Raw genomic sequence first — 13,620 nt, forward strand, 5'->3', positions numbered from 1 at the left:
CAATGTTATTGAATAAAGCACAGTAGGCTACACTCTTGTCATTTTAAATTCCTGAATAGAAAAGACCATTAGAAGCTACAGGTAGTGGACAAAAAAATGGAAACACCAATGTAAAGTCACTTATAGGGCGTTGGGCCACTATGGTATCCCGCTCTGTGGAGTTCTCGGCGGACCGTTTTTGATGAAACTGGCTGCTCACGCCCCAGGCTGAAATTTGCAGTCAATTGATCTGCAGTTGCTCGCCTGTTTTGCCTTGCACTTCAAATTAATGCACGGATATCACAATCCTGGAGTATGCGCTTCCGCCCACTGTTGCCCTTTGCTGATGATGTCTTTCCCTCGGAGTTCCATGCCGACATCACCTTAGATACCATTGCTCATGAAACAATCAGCAAGTTGAGCTGTCTTGGTCACTGAAGCTCCTGCCAAATGCACCCGAACAATCACCCCTCTTTCAAAGTCACTGAGGTCTCCTCTTGCAGCCATGCTAGCCAAATTATAGGCAACCAGGCAGGTCCAGCATTTTTACACATGACCCTAAGTATACTGGGATGTTATTTGCTATTAACATGTTAATTGTTATTAACACATGAGCCACACCTGTGTGAAAGCCCTTGCTTTCAATATACTTGGTGTCCCTCATTTACCCAGGTGTTTCCATTTTTTTGTCCACTACCTGTACATTATCCTGTAAGTGTTAACACCAAGTATTAGTCTAATATTAAACTTTTACTAGGGTTGTGTGTTATAAACTTGTTTTTATTGCAACAAGTGCACAGAACACAGTGTCTTTTTTTATTTATTTATAAAACACTATCAGCCATAGCATTGCTGAATTTGTAATCCTCTACAGCACTGTTTTTAGTTTATGGAGTACTAAACGCTATTACTAATTTGTTTGTTTGTATATTATTGGGATTTTGTAAACCCCCTTGTCTTTTCTCCAAATGCAAGGAGGAAAAAAAAAAAAAAAAAACTAACAGTGTTACCCCAGCATGCAGTTCTGGGTTGCGTTAGTGTCTTATGATAGGGTGTGCGGACAGTTAATTTTACTTTTTTATACATTTTCAAAAGCTCAAAAAAATATTAACAATAAAAAAATCAAAAAAATGTCTTTCAAAAATAAAGTGCTTCATTAACATCTTATGTACTGTACCTTATATATTTTAACTGTTTTCCAGTCATTCTGTTGCTCCACAGCTGAGTTTTGGTAATTGTTCAATACAATTCTCTTCAGCTATCTGTGAGCTCATTTGACTTCTATCTTATCTCACACGTGACCAGTGCTGTATTCCGTTTCTTTTACTTCCTGATTCCAAACGATTTCATGAGGTTTGGCCACTGGAGCAACTTCAAAAGACACAGCATCACGTGTCCTTTTCTTTTTTTTTTTTTCTTATAAATTTAATCGTTGTCAATTATTTGTATTATTTCCTCCCAATTTAGAATGGCCAATTATATTTTAAGCTCAGCTCACCGCTACCACCCCTGTGCTGACTCGGGAGGCCGAAGACGAACACACACTGTCCTCCGAAGCATGTGCCATCAGCCGACCGCTTTTTTTCACACTGCGGACTCACCATGCAGTCACCTCAGAGCTACAGTGTTGGAGGACAACGCAGCTCTCAGGCAGCTTACAGGCAAGCCCGCAGGCGCCCGGCAGACTACAGGGGTCGCTGGTGGGCAGTGAGCCGAGGACACCCTGACCTACCTAACCCTCCCTCCCCCCGGGCGACGCTCGGCCAATTGTGCGCTGCCCTCTGGGAGCTCCCGTCCACGGTCTGCTGTGCAACAGCCTGGACTCGAACTCGCGACGTCCAGACTATAGAGCGCATTCTGCACTCCACGTGGAGCACCTTTACTGGATGCACCACTCGGGAGCCCTCCACATGTCCTTTTCTGATCAGAAAGTGACATTCCAGTCACATGTTGTTAAATTCAGCTACAAAATGTGTTAAGACTCAGTTATGGACAACAAAGCTCAGAACTAAATGACTGCAAATATCACAGAAGTTAAGATATTAAAATGTCATTTGAAGCCATTTACACTTTAATTAAAAGTAAGTTTTAATAATCAGAAGAATGACACTTAAAATGTTAATTAGTCTGAGAATAACAACTAGTACCTGATTATCAGTGCCACTCTGCTGACCTTTATGTAAATTAAGTCCATGGTTTTATTCGAGGCCTGATTAAGGTTTTATTATGTAGTTTTTTTGGGGCTTTTTTTGTCTTAAAAAAAGATTCCATAAATAGCAGTAGTACTATATTTTTTGACATGAGGATAGGTGTAGTTTAAAAAAAGAAAAGAAAAACAGTTAGCAGATATGCTAGGGTTGAGGAGATGGTTAGCTTCTATTGCAGCGCTGGCATAATGTGTGTGTAAACTAATTTGTGTTACAACTTAGGTTTGTTTATGCTGAAACGTGTTCATGTGACAGCAGTGATGCCCACATCACAATTAAACTGCCTCAGTGAATAGTAAGCACAGTTCTTTCAAGAAACAGGTGTTGTCAGAAAACTTATGACTTTACTTGTCTCCCTTAAGAACTGGTCGCGTATTTTTGCAATGCTAAAATAGACCTAAAGTACAGACTTGTGTTAATTTTAAGTGAATAGTATTTGTTCGAGTTATTTTTGCATATTACAAGTTAATGACTTATGAAAAGGTTAAGTATTTTTGTACTGCTCAAAATAGTCTACAATATAGTCTTTTTACGTGCATTTTAAGTGAAAAGTATTTTACTGTAGTTATGTCTGCATATTACAAGCTAACCATCTCAGTTTTGTGAGAAAGCATTTTCTGATTAAAATAACTCAGATGTAATTTGTTGTCATGTGCTTTTGACTGAGTGAGTTGCCACTTGCTATTTAGATAGCGACCATCAACACAGGAAGACAACCAAACCATCACTGGAGAGATAAAATTACAGAACAGAATAGTATATAGTGGGGGTGTCTTCTGTTTTACTTATGTTTTTTCTGCATTAAATAAAATAAATAAATAAATGAAATTAATCTAAATTAACAGATTACTCGATTAATCAAAATCAATAATCAGATTTGTGTTTGATTATTTAAATATTCGCTCAGCACACCTCTAGTATGGCTGCAGGTGCTGGACCTGGTCAATACTTGCTTGTGTGATCTCCATAGTGGCATTGTGAGAATTCATCCTACTGCACCAATACCCAAGTATGGTGTTAGGGGCTGATGGGTGATTAATTTATTAATTAATTAATTATTTTAAACTTAGGCATTCAATGTCATATTTCTCCCTCTCTTTAGAAGGACATCAGGGACATTACACCTGTTCTCTTGGATAATTTAATTAAGAAATGTGTGCTTCCCCATTCTTTAAAACAAATTTGGATAAAAACATTCCAAAAATGTGTAATTCCTGATAGTATTCATTATTATTAGTGCTTCAAACTGGCAGTTCTTCAAGAAAGTATTAACCAGAATGCATAATTTGGAATTACACATACATTTGGAATTATTTGACTAGTACAGTGAAGGGCCGATGTACAACGAGCACTGTAAAACGATTTACAGTAAGAACAAGGCCATGACCATAATTTGCTTTCTTCTTTCGAATATTGTTGCTGACTTGGTGTCACAGAGGAATTCAATTTTTGCAACAGTTCCATCTTTCACTTCCCCAAAATCATAACGACAGGCAACTGTGTTTTTCCTCTTCACTAAACTGCTATTTTAATCCATTCGTTTATTAATATTAAAAGGAAAACAATATTTCATTTGTATAAAAAACGGAAAGCATATCTCGTCTAACACTAACATTACTGTAACAATTAGAAACATTGCGGCATCGGGTGCAATCGCATTTGTTTCAAATTTGGAATAAAACAAACTAGCAAAGACTATTTAACCCCTAATCTGGTTTGATATATGGCCTCTGAAAAAAATGCCATGATCTTCTCGGGCTGACTTTTCTAAATTGTTTTAAATTAACCAGACTAAACTCACAGCTCAAGGGTGGCATTTATTTTATCACGTTCCGTACATTTTACAACCATTTAAAAACACCAGACCTTTCACCTGCCCCTTCCTACATCAATAACATTTCGATGTGCTGTTTACAGAAACGTAGACGTAAAACTCAGTCACAACTATAACGATAGAATAATCCACTTACCTATAAAATGAATGTAAACACGAAGCTGTTACACACGGTGATAAGAAGCGATAATTGTTACAATTCAAAACTCATAGTATTTCTCTATCAGATTTTCATTCCGGAGGTTTATCCACACAGCACCACAGTCAGAGTCAGCTGAGCAGCTGAGAAGCAGCAGTCCTGCGCACAATCGACTGCGCACAGACACAGGGAATGGGGGATGGGGGATGAGAAAAAGAGGCTGTCACCTGACATTTCTCTAGCGACACCGCCCGGATTGGAGGAGGGATAGCAACTCGTATGCGACACACATTGGCTTACCCCACGATCACTGTTACCAAATCCGCTTATAATAAGCGGGATTGGGCTTGTTTTTTGAGTCGCGGTTGAAATTTGAGACTCAGTTAATCATGCGTGCAATGCAGACAGGTGGGCGCTCCTACATAAGCGGCGTGCTGGTCATGGAGATGGCTACATTACTGTACCAACAAATGTATTCAGAAAGGTGAGGCGAATTTCAAAGCAAGTATGGGCAATTTTACTGGGACATTTTAGTTTTAAACAAAAGCACAGTTTTTTTCCACGCTAAAGGAATGGCTGAGCAAGCTGCACGAATGTATTTTGTTTAAAAACAAGCACAACGTTAACCCAGGTTCCCCTGGACGTTTAAATCTGTGTTTTTGCTACAGTTACGATTTCAATGGTAACTTCAATTTAGCCTTTTTCCATTTACAGAACTGTTTTAAAGACTTTAGAACCATAACAATGTAAGTATTGCATTACTGTGCCGTATCCTTGCATTATTATTCAGATTGAGGGTGTAGATAGCAAGTGTACACATTTTTTAAAACTATTGAATGCTAATTTTCAGAGTTACGGGCATTTCTGACTTAAGATTCTTGAACAACGTCCGTTCCCAAGGGGTTCGTAACTCTGTAGAGGTAGTAGTACTGTACTGCCCCAGCCTGCCCTGTAGACCAGATGCATGATGTGAGACAGCGCTTGTACTGAGAGAATACCTAGCTGTCGTATCACACAATTCATTTGAGTTTTACACTAAAATATTCGAATTCTTGGTGTGAGTTTAATATTATTATTTTTTAATATATGTTTTTTTTTTTTTTTTTTTTTTTGCACATTTGTGTCCTCAGAAAGTGTTACTAGCCCAGACTGTTTACGTTTTTCAGTGGTTGGAACTCAATCTTTCTGCCCCTTTAAACCAACTTGTTACCATGTTTTAAGTACCAAGAAAAACGAAGTTATATTTTTTTAAAGCTTGTAATATCAGCAGTTGGAAACAAAAGATGCATATTTTTTATTATTATTAAGAACGCTGTCCGTGGCGTGTGCTGTGTTTGCAACCAAAATGACACAGAAGATTACCTTTTCAAATATCCTGATGATGGTTAAATGGATCGTAAGACTTTTATATGTATTCCATTTTATATTTATCATATAGAGCAAGAGTACTGATGCTAGAAAGTCATTCATCTTCAATTACTGTAATTGAAGATGGCAGCAGTGTGGAGTAGTGATTAGGGCTTTGGACTCTTGACTGGAGGGTCATGGGTTCAATCTCAGGTGGGGAACACTGCTGCTGTACCCTTGAGCAAGGTACTTTACCTAGATTGCTCCAGTAAAAACAAAAAAAAACAAAAAAACTGTATAAATGGGTAATTGTATGTAAAAATAATGTGATATCTTGTAACAATTGCCCTAGATAAGGGCGCCTGCTAAGAAATAAATAATAATAATAGTATGCACAAATATAATGACTATTGCATCACTTTAACATTTCCATTTAATATTTAAAGAAAAGCACAGTCCTGCCCCCCCCCTCCCCCCCCCCGTCAAAGGAAGCTGAATGACAGAGCACAATGTTAACCCAGGTTTTCCTGGACGTTTTTTGTTTGCTACGGTTACGATTTCAATGGTAACTTCAATTTAGCCGTTTTCCATTTATAATACTATTTTAATGACTATTGCATAACTTTTACATTTCCATTTAATAATTAAAGAATGAGATTTCAACTACGCTCATCTCACCGATAGGGGACACACAGCACTGCTCCCTACATCTGGCTGTATATTAAATCCATGTTTTGTTTTTTTTTTTAAATCTCATTCTATGCCAGTCAATGACTCTAAATCAATTATGAAGCTGTAACTCATTTTAAAAGGGCAGTTTTGGAATCTGTGTCTGGCAATGGCACTGCTCCACAAAGGCAGTGTGTACATAGACAGTAAGGCCCCCACCAGCAGGCATAGGTTTTCTGCTGGTTTCTAATTTTGGTATTGTGACCTGCTTCCTGACTGGCCGTCTATAGATTTGAATTGTAGGGAAAAATCACAAAAAGAACACGCTTACAAAGATCAATGTGTCTGGAGCTCATTGTTTAGAACACAATACTGGGACACACTGGAGCCAGCCCAGGTCAGACACAAGGGTGGACTACCTACAACTGGCCCCTGTCCAGTGCAGGACGCACGCTTGGGCACATGCTTGCAAAGAATGAATTGTGTGTGATCATCGAAAGGCAAGCATGTAAGCAGCATTGTGCAAGTTCAGATAAAGATATATATTTTATTTCTTCCATATAAAAGTTATAAAAACACAAATACACACTTCACATTCAGCAGTGTATTTTCGTAAATGGGTCATTTCATCTCATAGTCTTTGCAATATTCAATGCAATGGTGTGTGGCTGCTCTATGCATCGCGAGATAGGAGTTTTTAATGGAGACTTCTCCTCTGATGAAAAACACTTTCTGGGCTCCTCCAATTAAACATGTGCTCAGATCACGTGATCTGGTACTGCTAGTACTGTGGTTAATAGCAGGTAGGAGTTTATAATGGAGATTTGCCTCCTCTGAGGAGCCAGTACTGCTGTTAATGTAGGAATGTTAATTCTAGGGTTTTGGTTAAAATGTAATTTTTTCTTGCATTTTAGACAATGTTTTGAGTTGTTTTATTGAACATTATTATAGTATAATGCTACACAACTATATATATATATATATATATATATATATATATATATATATATATATATATATATACACACACTGTATATATATATATATATATATATATATACACACACATACAATGTTTTGCAAAAGTATTCACCCCCTACCAATAATGTCACATTTTGTTGAATTACAAATAATTTATGCACAGTTTCTCAAACAAACTTTTTTTATTCAAAGCTGTAGTGGTTAAACTGAACACTGTTATATGAGGAGGAGGTTAAATGTCAGCAAAACTTGCAAAGAAAATGTACAAAATGAAATTTACTGGTTGCATAAGTATTCAGCCCCTTAAGTCAGTACTTGGTAGAACCACCTTTTGCAGAAATTACTGCTTTGAGTCTTTTTGGATAGGTCTCTACATGGGAAAATTGTATATATTACCTTAAGAAATGAAGGTCAATCTTTAAGACAAATCGCAAGAACTTTGCAAGTGTCTGTAACTGCTGTGGCCAAGACCATCAAACAGTTTGAAGAAACTGGCACTCATGAGGACCAAACAAGGTCAGGCAGGCCAAGGGTGACCTCAGAATCAGAGAACAAGTTCATTAGAGTCACAAGTCTGCTAAACCGGTGATTAACTGCCCCTGAAATACAAGCTCAGCTAAATGCTACTAGAAGTACAGATGTTTCAACATCAACTGTTCAGAGGAGGTTGCGTGAAGCTGGCCTAACTTGAAGAATTGCTGCAAAGAAACCATTGTTAAGAGTGCAGAATAAGAGGAAGAGACTTGCCTGGGCCAAAAACACAGAAACTGGACGTTTGAGGAGTGGAAGTCGGTCTTATGGACCATTGAGTCAAAATTTGAAATATTTGGGTCCAACCACCGAGTATTTGTAAGACGCAGAGAGGGTGAGCGCATGAGTTCTGCATGTGTGGTTCCCACTGACAAGCATGGAGGAGGCAGTGTCGTGGTCTGGGGTTGCTTTGCTGGTGACAGTTGGTGATCTTTACCAAGTCCATGGCAAGCTCAAACAGCATGACTATCATAGCATACTTCAGAGGCATGCCATTCCATCAGGATAATGGCTAGTTGGGCAGTCCTTCATTCTTTAGCAAGATAATGACCCGAAACACACCTCAAAGTTGTGCAAGAACTATCTGGCGAAGAAGGAAAGTGAAGGACAACTCAATCTAATGACCTGGCCTGCCCAGTCTCCAGACCTCAATCCCATAGAACTTGTATGGGACGAACTGGACAGAAGAGTCAGGAATCCAAGATTTAGAGACAATTTTCAATTTTCTTGAACATTGCTTTGATACTCATGTTTTGTTTTGTATATTGTAACATGTTTTCAAGTATTTACAGAAACGTATACGACGTAAAACATTGTCAATTATGAAAAAAACCTAGTTTCCAGCAAGTGTACTCAAACTTTTGACTGGTACTGTGTGTGTGTGTATATATATATATATATATATATATATATATATATATATATATATATTTCACTTTGAAATTTTGAGAAGGCACTGCGTCCCTTGCCTCCTCTAAGGAGCCTCCACTGCTTGATGATATGAACTTTCTTTGAAAGTAGTGTCGATGAGTAGCCCTCTATTTACTATTTACAAATGTTTCATATGACTGCAAATTTCTAATTGCTGAAAATCAAGAAGGTTGTTGTAACTATTTATTAAGCCAGTACTGTTCAGCAACTATCATAATGCATGGAACCACCAGTCACATACTTTCCGTGACATGCGCCCTCCTCCAGCCAATCAGAGCAGTGCTTACGTCTCAGCAGCGAGGACAGGCAAGGCAGTGATCATGATTCATTGTAGCTGTTTAAAAAAACAAACACACATATAAACCATACCTCTGTTTGAATGTGACTATATCATTTGGGTCAAGAAGGGTCTCATTTTGATTAATTCAATTCCCAAGCACATAATTATGCATTATCAAATGGCTTCCCTGAAAGACAACTAACATTGCATCATATTCTTTAAAAGTAGCTTCATATTACATTTTATATGCGTGGTTCTAATTACAATTACTTTTTATATATACCAATATATCTACAGCACTGCTCTCAAGTTCTGTCTGCCTGCCATACGCATCTCTAATGTTAGCTAAATGGCACAGCAGGCAAAAAAACTGGTGAACATATTCCACTACAGCAAAAGTGTAATAAATACCCCTATTTTACGTAAGTACTGTATAACAAAATCTCCTACCAGTATGATTTCTAACTATTTCTGATCACAAGGTTGCTGATCCTTTTTGGCAGTAAGTCCTGTTGGGAATTCCAACAATGACTAAAGCTGGTTTATTGTGGTCTCAAAGATAGTACTGGTGTTGGATTTCAAATGGGCCTGGTGGTTCATGAGAACAGAATGTTGGACAAAGAGCTGGTTATGCTAGTTCAAGAAAAAAAAAAATATATTAAAAAGTCCTTTTACTGTAAACTAAGTGAAATGGCTTTTGAATGAATCCAATTGCTGTAACCCTTTGCTAACATCCACAAAAAAACAATAATAAATGTGTTTTTTAAATTCTTAACCAGAAAAAAAAACATTTTAGAGGACATCTTGTCAATATCTTATATTAGCTAATTTAGTACTGAGAATCGGTTGTTGCCAGGTAGTGTTGACATTAGTTTGCATATTTATATGCTGTAATTCAGGGGTCTCCAATCCCGGTCGTGGAGGGCCGGTGTCCCTCCTGGTTTTTGTTCCATCTGTACCCTAATTTACTTACTTGGACCAATTAAGCTTTTAATTAGCACTTAATTGGTCCAATTAAGTAATTTAGGGTACAGTTGGAACAAAAACCAGGAGGGATACAGACCCTCCAGGACCAGGATTGGAGACCCTTGCGTAAATTTGTTTTATTTTAAGGGGATTTTACTTTATTTTAAAGGGATTTTACTCTTATAATCCTGCATCGTTTTTCAAAGAGTGATGTGAAAAAAGTTGTACAAAGAAAAAAAAAACCTTCCATTTCCTTTGGTTTGTGCAGGGCAGAGAATTGGAATATAGAACTCCATACTTGAGTGGAACTCAAGGGAGTTAAACATAAAACAAAAAAAAAACAATCCCTGATTAGCAGGAGGCTCCCCCAGCACACAAAAACCTTACATAACTATTTATTACTATTTATTTATTTAGCAGACGCCTTTATCCAAGGCGACTTACAGAGACTAGGGTGTGTGAACTATGCATCAGCTGCATTGTCACTTACAACTATGTCTCGCCCGAAAGACGAAGCACAAGGAGGTTAAGTGACTTGCTCAGGGTCACACAATGAGTCAGTGGCTGAGGTGAGATTTGAACCGGGGACCTCCTGGTTACAAGCCTTTTTCTTTAATCACTGGACCACACAGCCTCCTATAACCAGCCAAAGCAATAACAACGGATTGTACAGACACATTGCAAAACTATATCAACACATTTCCATCTAATGGATTTTCCTTAAAAAAAACATATGCCAACCATACAAGGGAGTATGGCTTTAATCAAACAATTGCCTTATTTGATGACTTGCCAAGAGAATGATATAACTGGTAATACTGTCAGTTAAAAAGAAGATAGTAATATGATAAGGCAAGTATCATCAAAAACATACTTTCCGTTAACAACTTTCAATTAATCAATTAACAAACATTTCATTCAATTAAAGCTTACCTGTGCAAATAATAGCTTATTTTTTATTTTATTTTTGTTTTCCCTGTGTTTCTGTTGAAGAAGTAAAATGCAGTAAATGAAGGGCAGATTTTAATGACTTTAGTTTAAGGATCCATTTATAATACATTTTAATGTGCTATAAATATGTTATAAAGTGTGTATATATATATATATATATATATATATATAAAATATATTAAATAAATTAATAAAAGTATTAGAAGAATGCAAGTACAGGATCACGTTAATAATAATAATAATAATAATAATAATAATAATAATAATAATAATAATAATAATAATAATATGTGTACAACAATGTTAGCACTATGTAGCTAGACCTTAGTGTTATTGGTTTAATTCAGTGCCCTTTGCTCATCTGACGTTGTAAACAATCCAGAATAGCTATTCTTGTGACTGCTAATCTCAAAATATAAAAAACAAGGTCAGTTGAGGCTGTCCCTGTACTTTCAGAATTGCACTTGTTTGTTTTGAACAGCTACAGTTGTGTGCAGGGTTCAATGGGGCCGTCAGTTATGTTTTAGTTTTTTGTTCATGAAGTATAAAAGTTAATGTTTTTTGTGAGATATTGAAAACCAAAAATGAGCCACCATGGTAGACTGTTATCCTTACAATAATAAAAAGTCTGAGAATTAATATGTGTTTATGGCAGTGTTAAATGACTTCCACTTGTGTCTGCAGCAGGTCTGAATATGCATGTGAACATGCAAATTGACTTGCATTTGTAGAATGGTGGCAAATAAATGAATGACTGTTAACTGGCCTTTGTATGAATGTTGCAAAACGAGGACAAACACTGGAGGGAAAGAGAGTGTCACAGCCCTGATACAAAGGTTAAGAAAGACAAGAATGAGAGGAACTCTCCCAGCCCTGATAAAAAAAAAAAAGGCTGAGACAGGCGACTGGAACCAGCGCTAAGGTCGTTGCTTGTGTGGTGTCAGCAAAGACGTTTGTCCATATAATTTTTTTTTTTTTTAAATCACAATCTACTCTGCTGCCCGTTTTTCCTGCCAGGCCCAAGTTTTTGTGCACCCTGGCCATTACATTTCACATCCATAAACCACACATATCTCCCGGGTTTTTTTCTGACCTTCCCAACCCTCTCAACCAGTCAGGGCTTTATGTGTATTGATTTTTCTTTCATATCTTGACTTTTCGTAGGTTTTTGTGACTTCGTTGACGTACCCATGCACTTTATAGGAATCACTGATAGACTAGGCACCCTCATGCTTCTTAAGTATACTGTAGTAAAATAGGATTCTGCAGCCTTGAGTAAACATACATAATGATCATATAACAAGTTGCTTAGCCACGAGGACTTGTTTTGATGTATTGTCCTCAGTGATTGAGCACCATTGACATACTGTATTTAAACTGCTGATGCGCAGAGGCACTTTTGCTAATTGTAATGTGACGTGGCCGAGGGCAGTGTAAATGATCAGGCTGGAGTCTTGATTTACAGTTTAAAACCAGTGTTGGATTTATTTTTCTTACAGTGTGTTGTATCAGAATCAGTAACCAGAATCCGTATGTTAGTTTGCTTACGATTGCTTCCAATGCTTACGATTGTAAGTCGCCCTGGATAAGGGCGTCTGCTAAGAAATAAATAATAATAATAATAATAATAGTTTGAGAGTAAAGCTTTATTCCTTGCAGTGTAATGGATTGACCACTAGATGTCATGAGTTTCTGCATGTATGCACGTCTCCGGAAAATCCATAGTTGTTTCCTTAACGAATTAAGGCTAATGGTCGATTGGTTAACTGCTTGTTATTAAAGTTAATGACAGCCAAAGCGTGAGTGGTCACAGTATATGTGTAGTTCCGGGGGGAACGTATGAACTGTTTTGATTTGTATTTGTTTAGTGTGGTTTTTCATTAAGCGGAGATGCAAAGCTTTGCAATCCCCCCCCCCTCCTCCACGCCGCGCCACACCGCAATCCCACTCCCTCTACATGCATATCACACAATAACACTGCTGTACTCAGTATGTATTCAATGAATGAGTATTCACTTTATTGAAACAAATTTTCACTTACAGACAACACAAAAAAACATACCTGCACAATGCAGTGGCGCACTCGCTGTATGATTACAAACAATGCAGTGTTTCCTGCATCATTGCACGATCCACACTGCGTACGTGCCTAATCACGCGAGATGTGATCAGATTCAAAAACAGCTTTATTGGCTGTACACGTCATTGCACTTGATACAGTACCGTATTACACATAGTCAGTTTGCCCCGAAATGATTCTTCGGATTGCTTGATTCTTACAAGCGGAGTATTTTAGCATGGTTAGTATAGGAATGATTTTGTCCCAGTGGTTTTGATCACTATATGCGGTCGATTCTTATATCGGTGATTATTATAAATTGAGTGCACTGTATTTTATCTGGCCCTTAGAGTTTCCTACTGGGTGAAGTATTGAGTCAGGATGGTGCCGTGTTTGGAAAGTAGTCCCTGCTGGAAAGGAGGGTGGAATTGAGGGGTTGTATCTAGAAAAATGACAACAACGCAATATCTGACCAAAACATGAGCATAGCCAAGTTAGAAAGGGAAAGGGATCAGCCGTATAACATGTGATCCCCAGAACAGACCAAGTTACATAAAAGGGTCAGTCCTATAAAACAGTTAAATAAAAATGTTAAGCTGCAGACATTCCTGAAAAAACAGATATAGATATAAGATTATATTTAATTCCAACCTACCTTTTTCACTGAAATGTGATTTATATGCTTTGAAGTTCTTTTTAAAACACTTTTATGACATGTGCATCAGTGTTTTGCTGCTGTAAAGATCT

General features: G+C 37.5%; 1 protein-coding gene across 1 annotated transcript in view; it reads right to left on the reverse strand.

Moving 5' to 3' along the window:
- The window catches only part of LOC117399229 (V-type proton ATPase subunit C 1-A-like), a 37,407-nt gene extending 33,048 nt beyond the window's left edge, over positions 1-4,359 (reverse strand). Inside the window, exon 1 of the mRNA XM_033998279.3 lies at positions 4,157-4,359. The gene's annotated coding sequence lies outside the window, so the exon portion shown is untranslated. The remainder of the gene's footprint in view (positions 1-4,156) is intronic.
- Positions 4,360-13,620: the final 9,261 nt, after the last annotated feature.

Source organism: Acipenser ruthenus, chromosome 4 (genome assembly GCF_902713425.1).
Source record: "Acipenser ruthenus chromosome 4, fAciRut3.2 maternal haplotype, whole genome shotgun sequence".
In the NCBI taxonomy this organism is placed as follows: domain Eukaryota; kingdom Metazoa; phylum Chordata; class Actinopteri; order Acipenseriformes; family Acipenseridae; genus Acipenser; species Acipenser ruthenus.